Here is a 16,909-nt window from a genome sequence, read left to right as displayed (position 1 = left end):
TAGAGGCCTGGAATCATCTTCCTGAATTCCAAGCTAATGTTAGACACTTGCTATCTGTGTGACCCTGGGAAAGTCACTTAAGTATATTTGCCTCAGTTTCCTCATTGGTAAAATAAATTGGTGAAAAAAATGGCAAGCCACTCCAGTACCTTTGCTAAATATATATATATATATAAAGAGTGAGATTGAGATACAACTGTTCATCAGTATATAGTGCACTGTGATAAGGACTTTATCATTATCTCATTTGATCCTCACAACAACCCTTGGAGCTTAAAATTATTTTTAATACCCATTTTATAGAGAAGGAAATTGAAGCAGAGTAAAGTGCACAGCATCACATAACTAGTAAGTTTTGGATGGCAGATTTGAACTCAGATCCTTTTAACTCCAGGTCTCACAAGTTACCCATTTCTTCATCTAGGAACTATAGGTTCCTAAAATCTTTCACTGTGAATTATGGTTGTGTATTTATGACCTTTGAAAAAACAAATTATTATCTAGAGGTATACAAGGTATTTTAATTCAATTTTATCTTACTTATCAAATGCACACTCTTTTACAAGGCACTATGCTGTTTTACATATTTCATAAAACATTCTGGTAAAGATTATAGTTGAATTGAGTAACTAAATGGCATAGTAGATAGAGCACCAGCCCTGCAATCTCAGACACTTACTAGCTGTGTGACTGACGCTAGGTAAGTCATTTAACCCTGATTGCCTTGCATCCAGGGCCATCTCCAGTCATTTTGATCCAGATAGTTCTGTAGGAGAAAGTGAGGCTGATGACTTAGCATAGCCCCCTTAACTCAAATCCAACTCAGGTTCTTGTCACAGCATCACCTTCCTGAAATTGTGTCTTCTTTGAGAACGGACAAACAATAGCAACAGAATATTGCACTTGAAGTCAGAAAGGCCTGAGACTTCTAAACTCTTACTATTTCACCTCGAGCAAGATATTTTTCTCCTATTATTCTACTTAATAAACAAAGCTATAATTGTTTAATTATAATCATAATCATAATCATTTTCTTCATCTGAAAAATGAAGACAAAACACCTGGGGCTATAATAGCCCCATGACTATTGTGAAGATCAAATAAGATAATTGTGAAGTGTGTAAGCACAATGTCTATAGTAATCTAATGTTAATTATCATTTTGATTTTAGACTTCCTCAAATATGAATTTTTTATATAACTGTGCTTAAGTCAGTATATCTTTGCTCTCTTAAAAAAAGACATCCCAGGTCTTTCTTAAAAAATGTTTATATAGGGGCGGCCAGGTGGCACAGTGGATAAAGCACCAGCCCTGGAGTCAGGAGTACCTGGGTTCAAATCCGGTCTCAGACATTTAATAATTACCTAGCTGTGTGGCCTTGGGCAAGCCACTTAACCCCATTTGCCTTGCAAAAAAAAAAAAAAACTAAAAAAAAATGTTTATATGAAAACCCCTAATACACCCAAACTTTTCTATATTAGATGAATCAATAATAAATAATAGGAACAAAGAACACACTTTTCTCCTCTGTTTGAAATAAATTAATCTTCATCACCATTTCTCTGCTTCAGAATAAGTGGGACAAGCTTTGCCAGGTAGAAGAACACAAAACTGGCACATAAAATAAGAGAGAGACTAATGCTGGGTGTGTAAATAAAAAAGGTTGAGTGGGGGGTGTAGTTGGGGAAAGGGAAGAGATCCTAGCTCCTTAATAATTCATTAAACTCAGTAACAAAAAAATAGTCTTTGATGGTAATCTTCACAAAGATTTGCATCATTTCTTCCTCAAGTATAGAGAGTGTGACACTGAACCTTACAGGTTTATTTTTTGTTTTTGTCTGTGTTAACTTACTCAGGAAAGTTACAGCAAGCTACAGGGACCATGCCTTCATATCAGAATTATGTGCATCCCTCATTTTAAAGCTATCCAGTTGTTTTTCAGTCACATCTCTTTGTAAACCCATTTGGTATTTTCTTGGGAAAGACACTGAAGTGATTTGCCATTTTCTTCTCCCACTCGTTTTACAGGTGAAGAACTGAGGCAAACTGGGTTAGGTGACTTGCCCAGGGTCCCAAAGCAAGCGAGTCCAGATTTAAACTCAAGAAGACGTGTGTTCCTGACTCCAGGCCCAGCACTCTATCCACTGCACCACCTGAATGAAATAATTAAATCATAGATTTTTGAAGTTTATTTTTTGTTTGTTTTACCATATAACTCCTCAGTTTTCAACAACTTAATCATCTTTTTTTTTGTAAGACAGATCTTCAGCTGTTACGATATTTTCAGTACCAGGCCTAGAGTCAGGTACACCTGAGTTTAAATCTGACCTTAGATACTTACCAACTAGGTGATTTAAAACAAGTCTCTTTGCCTCAGTTTCCTCATCTGTGAAGTGTGGATAATAATACCTCCCTCCCAAGGGTGGTTTGAGGATTAAATGGTATACATAAATGTTATATAAATGCTCACTAATAGCTACTACTAAATGATCACAAAATGTTATTTAGACCCAAGGACAAGAAAGATGCCCAGAAGTATTACTGAAAAAGAAAGGCTTCCCTCTTCAGGCTTTATTTCCAACAACTACCAAAAAAAAAAGATAGGGCAGTGCAAGTTTTCTATATTATTATACTTTTATTTTCCATTTTTAAACTAGGAACTTGACCATCTTCAACAAACATGATCATTGCTATACACAAAGAACAGAACAAAGAAAAACCTTCAATGTGACATTTTAAAGTGTATATATTAAATCTATATATACTATATACATACATATATATATATACATATATATATATATATATATAATTAGCATGCTAGTACAAATATGGTCCATTTTGTATCTTCTGATCCTATTTCTCTCCTTGGTGTACTTTTAAAATATTTCATTGTTCTTTCCTTTCCTTTCATCTTTTCTGTTCTTTTTATTTTTCTCTCACTATTCCTCCAACTCTTCCCTAAATAATAAATAAAAGACCCTTCTTTCTTCATTGTCTGACATTTCATTTAAACAGTCACATTTTTGGTAAAAGGACTAAAAAAAATGAAGAATTTTCTTTTTCTTTTTAAAATATTTTTTCCCAACATGCAGCAACTAATCATTTTTACAAAGTTTTAAGTTTTACATTTTTTTCTCTCCCTCCCTTCTTCCCCACCCCCGACAGGAAACAATCTAACATAGGCTCAATATGTGTATTTATGCTAAACATAGATCGATATTAATCATGTAAAACAACAACTCTTAATGTGGGGTCTACAGAACAAGGATACCATCAATAGATCAGGGGGATCCATAAACTGGAAAACAACTAAATTGGTGCAGATGAGAGAGAGTTCGGTCTAGAATGAGGAAGACCTATATTCAGATCCTGCCTCGTACATTTACTAGATCTTTGATCCTGAGTACATTAACTCATTTAACCACTGTTTACTTCAGTTTCCTCAATTATAAAATGGAGCTAATAATGGCACTTACAGTGACTAGAACAGGTCCCCCCCTTCTTTTGCTTGGATGGAGGGAAACATTTTTTTCAATGTAGTTTGAATACTTTCTAAACTAATATATAATTTATTTAAAAATATAATAAATGGGCGGCTAGGCGGCGCAGTGGATAAAGCACGGGTCCTAGAGTCAGGAGTACCTGGGTTCAAATCTGGTCTCAGACACGTAATGATTACCTAACTGTGTAGCCTTGGGCAAGCCACTTAACCCCATTTCCCTTGCAAAAAAAAAAATCTAATATATATATATATATATATATATATATATATATATATATATAAAAATATATATATATATATATATATATATATATATATATATATATATATATATATGGTATCAACTGACTTCACCAGACTACCAGAGGGGTACCTGATATGCAAAAAAATGTTAAGAAGTCCTGCTCTAAAGAAAACAATCTGTTGAAACTGAATTAGAAGGACTGAATGTAAGAGAACATAGCAGGGTCTATTTTGACTTTTGTATGGAAGGAGGAAAAGAGACTAGAAAGAAAGGGAGTGGTCACTTGAATACTCCAGGGTAGATGTAATATCAGCAGGGCTTAAGAATCCATTAGATGAGTGATATAACACAGATTTTAAAAATATCAGTGATATTTCTGGGTATACATTACCAATTGAGTATAAATGCAGTAGCCATTAATGACAGCTTTTCCATCTTTCCTTTTGAATTGTCAACCTTCCTATATCCCAAGTGATTCAAAATGTGTGATCATTCAAATTTCATTCCAAAGAATTAATTTGTCTTGGTCAAGGACATAGTTTCATTAAGTCCTCTTCTACTTTTCTTCACTAATTAAATTTAAATAAATTAGCAAAATCAGCAGGTTTTTTTTTTCATAGGTTTGTATAATTAACAAGGTAGAAAGTCATTTTTGGTTCCCATAAGTTAACATTGTGGGAAGAAAGTTCCTCTTTGGAAGAAAGCACATCCTTAAACTATATTTGCAAATTTTGTTCAGATTTCAAGGAGTAAATACTGTTAAGGGATTGAAAACAGGGAATGGTCCCCTGTGTCTCTGTTCTCTTTCTCAAAGTGAAGGTCATTTTTAATTGTTTCCTTTGAGTTTTAAAATCAACATTTGTCTTGGTTTCTCATTTTAAAAAATAAACTATCTAATGAAATGATGATTGGCAATAAGGAGGATGTCAAGAAACCACTTCTAGTTGAGAGGCACTTGGAATTCTTCATAAAAGGTTCTTTTGACTTTTCACTGTTAGTCTTTTTTAGTTGCTTTTGTAAGGCCAATGTGGTTAAGTGACTTTCCCAAGGTCATACAGTTTGGTAATTATTAAGTGTCTGAGACCAGATTTGAACTCAGTTTGAACAGTACCAGTGCTCTATCCACTGTGCCACCAAGTCTGTCTGTAGAATGTGGACCTAAGGAAGATCATAACACCCTTATTTCTGATTTTTCATTTATCATATCATTAATAAATTCATTTGAACTATTTTTTCTTCCCAATTTCCTCCTCAGTACATAAAGAATAAAATACCTGATTGGTGTTCTTCCTTATTGTACTGTTGAGAAGAATATAGAGCATTTGTAGAATGTTTTGAACTTCTAGAAATTAGATCATTTGCAATGTCAGTCTACACAAGGTTTCTCCCCTGTTGCTTCCACATTCCACACCCTTACCCTCCCTTCCTTCACTTCCACTCTAGGACAAATTTTGCTGGAAGACCTGCTTTTTGTGTTTTTTTCAGAGAAGGGCCATATCCTCTCTCTAGTGCCTCTAGTGCTACTACTAGAAAGGAACAGTTGTCTGTCTTTTGGGTTAGCCCTGGCTATTCTGTCAATCACCAGCTGTCAAAGGAGAACTTTGACTCTGATTCACAAATGGAGTAGCTTCCATCTAGGAGGTAACATGCACCACAACCCATCATTCTTCAGTTGCATATGTTATATTTGCTAAGAACATTATGCTTCTATTTCAATGGTTAGTATTTTTGCTCATTCCCCAAGGTGAGTGGCCTTTAGCACTTTTCTTCAAATGGAACTTGCAAGCTTTGTACTTTTTAGCTTTCATATGCAAATGTGATGCTAATTATGGAGATCAGCATGTTGTGAAACCATGGCTGAAAAAGCAGATATGACATTAATTGTCCTTTCCATATATGCATGTTATAAAGAGTGCCTTGTTTATAACAACACCTGCTTTATGAATGGGTGAATGATTGAATGAATTCATATAGCTATTCTATCATCTAACCCCTATATCCTCATCTTGTTCACAAAAGATAGCATCATAAGCTTTGTCAAGTGAAATGTTGGCAAAATAAATAAAATTTTCCTGATTTACCAGTCAAGTATACTCTCCAGTGGTTATCAGCCAGTAATCTCGATCAGATTTTGGTAAAGGGTATTAATTGAAATAATATAAGAGGAACACTGATTACAAAACACAACGCACTCAAAAATCCACGGCAATTCTTCATAAATAACACACTAGGGTCTGTGTGTGGGGAGGAAGTGGGCACAACCTTAAAATACAACAAAAGTGACTCATGTTACCAGATAACATATATGACAAAAGAACATATTCATGTCTTCTCAGTACTACAACTTCTCTTTCCTTTTTTGTGGAATCTTCATAAAGTTCTCCTTAGGTAAAGTTCTCCACTGGAATTGTAAGACTGGTGCTTTTGAAGTTTCCTCTCTATCAAGCCACTTGCTGCTCCAGGAACACTGATATTGATACTGATAAGAAGTTCAAATTTTTTAAAATTATTTTTTAGATTCATAATGTTGTCAATAGAGTACAAAGAATTCTACCCACACCCTCCTTAGTGCACCTTGACTACCACTAGACTGATCTGTTATTGAACCAGTTTTGAACTGGTTTGCAGTAATATGCATAGGCCTATAGATGTGTCCAATTTGACCAATCCTATGTGATATTCAATTTAATTCAATGCTCAAAGTTTTTCACTTCTTGCAAACTGATTAAGACTTTCTTCACGGGGCAGCTAGGTGGCGTAGTGGATAAAAGCACCAGCCTTGGAGTCAGGAATACCTGGGTTCAAATCTGGTCTAAGACACTTAACAATTATCTAGCTGTGTGGCCTTGGGCAAGCCACTTAACCCCATTTGCCTTGCAAAAACCTAAAAAAAAAAAAGAAGACTTTCTTCACACTTAGTTTGCATGTTTGATTAATTCAATAGAAAATTCTAGGACTGCTGTCATTACATTCATTGGATTGAGGGGCAAGGAAGCCCATCAAACCCCATATTTGATAAGTAAAACTCTCCAAAAACAAAGAAATGAAGTTAGTCCAAAAATACTATGTTGTTAATGCAAGTATGCTGATACTTTGTGATCACCTTTTCCTTTCCTTGATCATTTTTGGTAATACAGTAAGGAATATTTTGAATAATCAAAATCATATATGGAGATTCAGTTCTCTTCCCCTTTTCAAAACTCAGGGCATTTGCTCATCTCCAAGCTTTAGACTGCAGTTTTCTTTTACATGCTTCCTGGAGTGAGTGGGAGGGAGTAAAGACTAAGGTTTGACCTCAGAGACAGAAAGACCTGGGATCAAGTTTCACCTCTAACATGTATTTGTGTGGAAAAAAAATACTTAATTTCTCAGTCTCTAGGCAACCCTCTAAAACTATAATTTACAGAAAAGATGACAAGCTATACTATTAGAGAATTTTTCTCTAATGATGAAATCATCATACCTATTCAAGGAGGTATAATAATAAATGTATTTCAATCTCAACCTAGTTGATGAAATCAAAGAATATATATATATATATATATATATATATATATATAGATATAGAGAGGGGATAAGAGAGGGGAAAAGTGTATAAATTGTACATAAACTGACTAAAAATTAGGTTTTTCATGGTATCAAGAAGTTCTCAGATCAAAATTGATGGAATTAGAAGGCATTTAGTCATTTGGTGGCCAAGAATATTTTATATCCTTGGTAGTCCTTTAAAAAGTGATCCACACAGTTGGTTATAATATAAACCCTTATGTTTGTCATGCCATTTTAGTAGAACACCTGCGACAAATATAAGCACTACATTGAGCTGGACACAGCTCATGCAGTTACTTTTGTAGATCAGACAAGTTACTTATATAGAAGTTTGAATAATTCTCAATAAGCAACTGTATAATACCTTTTCTAAACTTTAAAAATAGGGACTGGTTCTTTGTTAAGGAAAGGAACAGATAGACTGCATTATAATCATTGTGTCAATTAGTAGTGCAATTATCTTGGACTCCTCCTCAGTTAAGAATGTACATAAAGATAATGATGCCACCAGTTCAAATACATGCAATAAACTAGCTAATGGTCAAAAAAATATAAAATAAATAAAAAAGTGATCCACACACTCTAAGGAGTACTCCCTCCTTTCCTTCCCCCAAATTGAGAAGTGTTTCTCTCTAAAGAAGTATATAGCCATCTGACTTCTATTTTCAGAGCCTTCTCCTTCCTTTATTGCCTATCCCAGTGAACATGTGGAGAAGCTAGTAATCCATTAGGAAAAATCATAGACTGCAATGAACAGGCCCATTTGGGCAAGACTAAAGACCACTCTGAGAAGTATGGCTTTTATGAATCAAAATGATAATCATTCCTTATCTTCCAAAGTTGAGCTACAGAGAGAGCCTAGAAAGCCCAGTTGAATTATTATTAATTATATATATATATATATATATATATATATATATATATATATATATATATATATTCCACTTTTTCCTCTTTTTATATTTGTGATCATGAGATAATTACCAGTAGGGGATTGTAATAGCTAGTTATAGGAATGCAGTCTTTCAGAGGGCCTTGAAAATTTCATGTGAAAACGGATCCATTTGAGTCAAGTGATTTGAATTCGTCAATTTAAAATTGCTGTTCTTTTGAGAATCCTTATGTTCTGTCCTTTCTGTTCTAAAGGAAAATTTACTCATGTAGTTCAGTAATAAGATTTGATACAGATTCTCCTCCACAAAAGTGAATCACTGTCTTACCTATAGCTCAGGGGAAATTGACCTCAGGTTTAGAGAACAGGTGTGACCAAGGGGTAACTAAACAAGCTCCTGGTCACTAGAAGTCCTTTTCTTTCTTTTGGGTAGTTCTCTAGAAGCTCCTTTTTAGGCATGATATATGGTCTTTGCTGGGATGCTTATGAAAACATGAGTCTATATGTAGCTTATTCTTGACTGCTAATGCAGAAATAGTCAATTGCTGATCCAGAGATACTCATAGACATCAATGATAAGTTCAAAATTTTCTTTAGATTTCACAAGGTCTTCCTCCAGCCAAAAGGAATAATAGGCCTAGGTCAAAGCAGAGACCTCTTTTTCAGCAAGTGATTTATCTTCAGGGATTTTTGCTGGGATATAGCAATTGATCTAGTCTCTGGAGTAGCTCTGCTTCTCAACTCATTTGTTATTTTATAGCAAGACTTAGAATATGACCAAATTTTCTCAGTCTCTCTAAACACCACCATTCCAATTCCAAGGACTCTTTCATTTACTCCAGTGACTTTCATTATGATCTTGTCCTTTCATTTAAGTGTTGTAGAATGACTCTATTGATTTATTCAATCACCCTTCTCCCTCAGTAAAATTCTAGAGTAATAGTTGTATGAGTGAGAGATATTACAGAGGTAGAATAAGCAAGACTTGGTGACAACTTAAATGGAGGGAACTTGGTTGGGAAAAAATACATCTTGATTTTCACTAACCTTTAAATGAAATTTAATAATTCTTACAATTATGTAAAAACATACCCCGAAGGAAGTCTATGGGCTTCATCAGACTACTGAAAGAGTCTATTAAACAAAGCAAAACAAAAAAGGTTAATAATTCCTGCCTTAACCTTTATCAGTGAGAAAAATGAACTTTACCCCAGTATCTAAAAAGGAAAAAAAGAAGTTTTTATTTTAAGATTATGAATAAACTTTGATTTCCCTTTTTTGAATATAGTTTTCTATATGCTCAAAACTTTTAATTTTTATTATTATTATTAATTATTAGTATGGGAAGCCTTAAAAGGTCATCTAGTATATCTCTACAGGAAAAACTTTATAGACAGGAACTTTTATATGTTTTATTACACTTGCATGTAAGGAATGTAGATATTTGATATTTTCTTCAACAGTGACAAGACATAAAAAACAACTTAATCAAATTCAAAGTTACATGTATTTCTTCAGAAAATAAATTGAAATACTTTCCAAGTAGCAATACTTAGAATTACCCATTTAAATTAATTTGGATGACAGTATTGTATATACATTCTAATTATTTCAATCATTCTTTATCAATAAATTTTTCAGATCTTTGAAAATAGATTTCAAAAACTAATACTTTATATAGGTGTCATTTTTTCTAGTCAGATTACTTTGTTTAAAAAGGAAAGTCTCATGAGATGGTATTAAATGGTATATATTATCATTTATATGACATTATATATGATAGTGTATATTCATATCACTTATATTAATTATGCAAAACTATTTAAAAATGAAAAAATCAAATTTTACATAAAAACTTGCTTCCTTACCCTGGGGTTCATGAAGTTTTTAAAATAATACTTTAATTACTGCCTTAGAAGATAATTTTCTCTATAAGCCTATGCATTTTATTCAAAATTTTTAACATTATTCTGGGAAGAAATTTGTAGGCTTACTAGACTTCCAAAAGGGTCTATGACACATATGGGAAAAAAAAGTTAAGAAAAATGCCATGAACCCTATTGTTCCTTATTGTTGAGAGACATATATTACTAGATATGATACCAGTGGCATGCATTATGGCTTGCTACTGTAAAGCTTTCTCTTAAGATATAATATGTTATTATTGTTGTACTATATTTTACAAACTATTGCTTATTTTAAACTTCAAACCTCTTGCTAATACAGATAAATAGAAGTTTTCCATGATTAAGATTCCTGATAAATTGTTCTTTTTTATTTCATTTCTTAAAAAAGTCACACTAATAAATGTTAATAAACTATCCATCTCTTTCCTCCAAGTTCCTTAATTATTTAAGAAACTTGTCAAAAAAAAGTCTCTTTAGAACAGCAGTTTTTATATATTTTGGTCTCAAGACCCCTTTATAATCTTAACCATTTCTGAGGGCCCTCTCAAACATCTTTTATTTACATTAGTCATTTTTGTGTATATTTACCATTTTAAAATTAGAAGATATTAATAATATTATAAAAATAATTTTGACCTCATAAAACCTAAGGAAAGAATCCCCAAGAGGTCCTATATTATAATTTGAGAAGCATGACTCAAGTATAGTTTCCTTAAAGATTATTGAGAACAATATTAATTGATGGTGTTGTTGGGATGATATGGGATGAATAACACATGATGACTGTTTATTCCATTCAACAAACATTTAATAAGCCCACTGGCTATTCATGAGGAACTCTGGAAAACTTTAAATTGTTGTTTAAGATTATCAAGAAGGATGAGTTATAGATCTGCTCTAGAACATTGTGAATTACCCATTTTGAGGTCTTCTTCAAGCACAAGCTGGGTGTCCCCAATGAAGAATATTGTTAAGAAAGCACCAAATTAATGTATTGGTATTTTTTTGATAGATTGTGTTTATGGGAAATTCAGGGAGTACTGCTTTGAAAATATTTACCATAATGCTACAAGATCTCTAGATGTTAAGTTTGAGTATTAGATTGTTGATTTGAAATAGCACTAACTTCATCTTTGAAAGGTGATGTTAACTACCTAGACTCCACTAAGTGAAGAATCTTAATGCCAAAGTATTTTCAGTCAATTGCTTAAAAGTTTGTTATTAAGAAGGAAAAGAATAATTGTGTGTCACAAGACAGTCTGAAGAGGAAATATTGTAAGGTAATGGAATGTATTTGTTACTAAGGTAATTTTCTAATAATTTTATATTATATATGACTATATATATATATACAAATATATATTATATATAGGATTATATAATTAAAGTTAGAAGTTACTAGAGAAGGAAGGTGTCACTTCTGAATAAGAGCTATTTTCCATTACAGAACCAAAGAAAGATCTCATTTATTTAGCATGTAGCTAGATAAATGGATACAGGAGGAAAAGCGCTAGCAATCTGGCTACCTGAGGACATCAATATATTTATATGCTTACCTTCCTAGATAGTTCAGGTGCAAGACAATGTGGTTGTGCCATTGAGTGAAACTCAAATCATTATGCAAGCTTGGTATATGTTAAATGGCAAAAGAGATGAATAGTATTTTTAGCCTGCAGTCTTCCACCTGCTTATAGCATCCCTTATCAAGCAGCCTAAGTGATTGTGTATTATACATTTCTCATAAATTGTAATATTTATGGTAATCATTCCTCTTAATTTATTCCTTCAGTATTTCAAATAAACAAGTTCTATTGAACAAACATTTCTAATCCCTGTTATGCTTTAAGGCACTTAAGGCTACACAGATGGAAAAATAGCAGGACTATTCTTCTAGCTTCTAGGAGCACGAGATGTATTTTTTTCTAATTCCTATAAGTAAAAACTTTATAAAATTTATAGAACATGTTGTAGTCAAATGATATAGTCAAGGAGAGAAATTATTTAATAAAATATACTAATAGACACAAAAAACATGTTTAGATTTATAAGAGAACCTGCAGGATACAGTAGATAGAACATTTTTAACCTCACAGACAGAAAAACTTGAGTTTGTATCCTTCTGTCAAATACTAGCTAAGTGACCCTGGATACCCTTTAGTGCTCTATCAATGCTCCAAGATAGAGAAGGTGTTATCTGCATTATTGGAGGGGAATTTTCCCATCTTGGACTTCTCTCTACCAATGAGATGACAGATCTATTCCGTAACCCCTAATATATTATTTAATTATATGCTTTACATATATTATTTAATTTGATCTTCAAGAAATCCCTCTATCTATAATAGAGTTTAACTTAGTCTTTATTCTCCTTAGGAACAAATGAGCATTCCTCCTCTTGTCTTTTTCACAAGTGGACTGAATAGGTTCTTACATGCAAAGTATACTAGAACCCATTTAGTTTATATATCAAATATTCATGGAATTAATCAGATTTCACATCTCAGCCATAACAAAGTTACTGCTAGCTCTGCCCTATAGATTGTTATTCAGTCATTTTTCAGTTGTGTCTGACTTTTCATGACTCCATTTGGGATTTTCTTGGTAAAGAAACTGGAGTATTTTGCCATTTCATTCTTCAGCTCCTTTTTCAGATGAGGAAACTGAGGCAAAGAGAGTAAAGTGACTTGCCATGGGTCACTAATACGTATCTGAGGCCAGATTTGAAACTCAGGTAGATGAATTTTTTTCTGACTCCAAACCTGGTAATCTCTCCACTGTAACCAACTAGGTAGAAGGTTATGAAAATCTTCATTAAATTTGGTTTATTCATTTGTAAAATAAAAGATTGGAATAAATGTCACTTTAACTCTGACTTGCTAAGATACTAGATGATATATAATAGAAAGTAAAATGTCTATGGGCATTAGGATACAAATAAAGTTCTCCAGTAATCTCAGAGGTTCTAGCCTAAGGTCACCCTGCCATGGCTTAAAAACTATGGATTCTAAAGCATACTGTGATCACTTTTTAAAAATTTCTTTTGTTTTTTTCTTTCTTTCTTTCTTGGGTTCCCCCCCCCATAATTCCAATTATTCTTTCACAACATGACTATTGTTGAAATATATTGAATTTGATTGTAAATGTACAATCTATATCAGATTATTTGCTGCCAGTGGAAGGGGGAGGGAAAGAAAGGTGGTAGAAAAATGTGGAACTCAAAAGCTTGCAAGAGGATGAATGCTGAAAGCTATCTTTGCATTTTTGGGAAAAAATAAATAAATAAAATTAAAACATTAATGTTTTTAAGATTGAACTTATTCTCCCTCTCTATAGAGTATCAGCTATCCCAGTAAAAACAAATATAAGAGCTTAAGCTCTCTGGAATCAATCTAGCCTTCTAATACTCTGCTTCCTAGGGGATATTGCAATGTTGGATTGAATTTTTAGAGCCCCTCTAATACAAAATAAAACCTTTATTTCTCCAGATGTGCTCCAAACTACACCTGAAGGTCAAAGAAATGAATACCTCACTGTGCTTTTGAGATGAACATAGTGGAGTTCTGAATTCCTAAAATCATCAAATGTTAGAACTAGAAGAGTTAGCAGAAATCATCAATTCCAACCCTTTCATTTTTCTCATGAGAAAATGGGTCTAGAGTGAAGAGAGGACTTAAACAAAGTCACATTGTGAGACAGCTCTGTTATATAACTTATCATATGTCTTTATTGATATTTCTGTCTATTTAAGATCTGTCCATAATGTACAGGGGAAAAATACATTTATTGAACTTCAGCTATATCCACTGGAGTTAAATGATTCAGAACATGGAAGCCTGTCATATATGCCTTTACTCTTAGGAACTCAGTATATTTCTCAACTTATTAACTCAATGAGTATGTCTAGATTTTACTTTTTTTCATGCTCAGCATTTCTAAGCAAATAGATGGTAATGTGACAATGAAAAAGGGCTCATTATTGATAAGGTCAGAAGCCATGTATATGTCAATTATATTTTTGTTAGTGATGAATGTTTAACAAAAATGAAAACATAAGGGCACATCACCATGTAAGAAGCATGCTTCAAAGAAGAAATTCCCATAAATTATCTACCTTCTCTGTAGGTATGCAGCTTGCCCTTGAAATAGAGATGAAATTCTCCACTCAATCATAACAACTTTTTTTTAATTCCAGTGCTTTCAACACCTTAGCATACCAGAACTGAAGGTTAGGTTATTTTAAGGATCACAGTTAGATGTTTCTAGATTTCCCAGGTAGTATAAGTGATATTAGCATCCTTATGATTTTATTTTACTTGTCTTATTTTCAGTTATCAACATTCCCATGTGCAGTGAACTACTTAACATAAATTGCTTAAGTAAATAGTCTATATTTTGCTTCTTTGAGATTATTTGCCTCAAATGTAAACTAAATTCTATATTTACAAAAAAATTAATTTTAATGACTTTTTTCCACTTAAGGTTTTTAGAATTCTCCTGTTGCCAGAGGGAAAAAATTCATAAAAGACTATAACATCTATTATTCAAATATCATTATTTTAATAAAAACACTATAATTTTTACCTTTATGCTTCTGTAATAATAGAAGAATTCATGGTAAATAAAGAATTGAGGTACAGTGTTGATAATTCTTGCTGACTAGCAGGCATCATTTGAATTTTGTTGAATAAATGGGTGTATTAAATATGCATTTAAGTTTGGAACATGGGAAATACAAATCTTATAATAAAAAAGTAATAGTGACTGGAATGCAATTCAAAAGGAATCTCTCTGAGATTTACATTCTTTTTAAAAAATCATTGGTTTTTAAGCTTCGTTTAACCTATCAACTAGTTTGTATTTCAATAAAGAACTATTTTTTGTTAATTGAGAATTTTCATCACATGGCTGTTGTATATTGTGCATAACATATTCATTATACCCAAGAGGAACTATCCCTTTAGAGGACACATATGACATGCTTGAAGGACTAAGAAGATGAAAGAAGAGATTAAAATAGATGAATAGAGCATGGGGAAAGAGTTTCAATAGATATGGGTGAGAAAATGATACTAAAGATGGCTAATAGATTCAGTGGTGGTTTGTTGAACCACATCCAAATTGAAAATACTTTCTGTGTTTCTGAAGTGGGACCAGCTGGAATAATTTGCAATGGGAGGCAAAAGGGGAAAATAATTTTTAATACATACAAAATTATTTTCAGAGCCTTTCTGAACTTAGCTATATTCATCCTTGAATGACAGAACTATAGACCTGTAATTTTTAGTTTTATAGGATATGCTGAAACTTATATTCCACTAACATACCTTAATAGAACCATCATTCATTCACCTATTAGACAAGCACAAGCATATATTAAGTATCTGACATATATATGAAACATTATGCAATAAACCAAGAATACAAAAACAAAGATGAAAAAAATCACCAACTTTAAGGGGTTAGGGGGTTATGAAGAGTCAGCCACCAATGAATAACTGAACAACAATATTGAAGAATAGTCAGTTTCTGTTCAAATCCATTACAATTATGCATGACTTAATCATACAATGTAGGTGTGATACTGAGGAAAAACAATGTGTACATAAACTAATTAATGTAAAATATGAAAAAAAGGCAAGGTGATTTGAATGAAGAAGGGAATTAGCAACTATATTTCAGAAAAGACCTCTGGTGACACCTGCCACTTGAGTTGTCTTAATGAAGTTTAAGAAGACAAAAAAAAGACTTTAGACATCAGAAACACTCAGTGCAGAGCCTTGGAGGTGAGAACTGAAATAGGGTATGACAACAGAAAGTAGGTCACTTTGACTGGAATTTAAAATACATAAGAAAGAAATGTGAAATCAATCTGAGAAAAAAAAATTGTTAGAGTCACATCATGAAGGATTTTAAGTGGTAAACAAGGGAGTTAAATTTTGTCTAAGAGGCAATAGGAAGTCACTGGTCATTTTTTGACAATGGAAGTAAGATAGTCAGACCCATGTTTATAAAATATCAACTTGACAATTACATGAGGAATAGATTGGAGAGGGGAGAGACTAGAGACAAAGACTAATTAGTAATTTAGTGCAGTAGTCTAGCAGGGAATTGACAAAAAGCTTGAACTAAGGTGGTAGTCTTATAAGTGGAGGTAGAAATGGAAAGAATTACTTTAATTATAGGGTTGCTCATATTTTTTAAAGGAGGTTAAAAAATGAAACAATGTCTTCAGAATGTCCTCAAATAAACATTCAGTTTATCTATTTAAAGTCAATTTGGCAAAAGATATGAACTTGTTCCTTATCGACAGGAAAAAAAAGAATAATTTAAACTCCAATTTTCAATGAAGTATAGTTTAGATTTATTCATGCATAGCATATGGGATCTGCAGATTGTGCTACAGGTGAAGCATTTAAAGGAAACTCTTGTTTGATGAATCAAGTATCTTTCATTGTAAGATATATGCCATTTTAGTCACGGTGCTCATAGTCATTTAGACACAATTATGACATAATTGCAAAGTGATTCATGTTACCATTCTTTGGCTTATGTTTTAATCTTTCATTCTTAAATTCTCACCATCTTATACATATTACTTTGTTTTGTATCTTCTTTGAACAGATTTTTTTCTTTCTTTTAATTTTAATTTGGTTTATTGAAGAATAGAAGCAACTGGGAGATGTAGTAGATAGAATGCTGGGTCTGGACTCAGGCAACTTGAGTTCAAATCTTGCTTCAAATACTTACTAGCTGTGTGACCATGGGTAAGTCATTTAACCTCTGTTTGCCTTGGAAGCATCCAAGTGGCTCAT

Source organism: Macrotis lagotis, chromosome X (genome assembly GCF_037893015.1).
Source record: "Macrotis lagotis isolate mMagLag1 chromosome X, bilby.v1.9.chrom.fasta, whole genome shotgun sequence".
NCBI lineage: Eukaryota > Metazoa > Chordata > Mammalia > Peramelemorphia > Peramelidae > Macrotis > Macrotis lagotis.
This window is presented reverse-complemented; position numbering follows the sequence as displayed.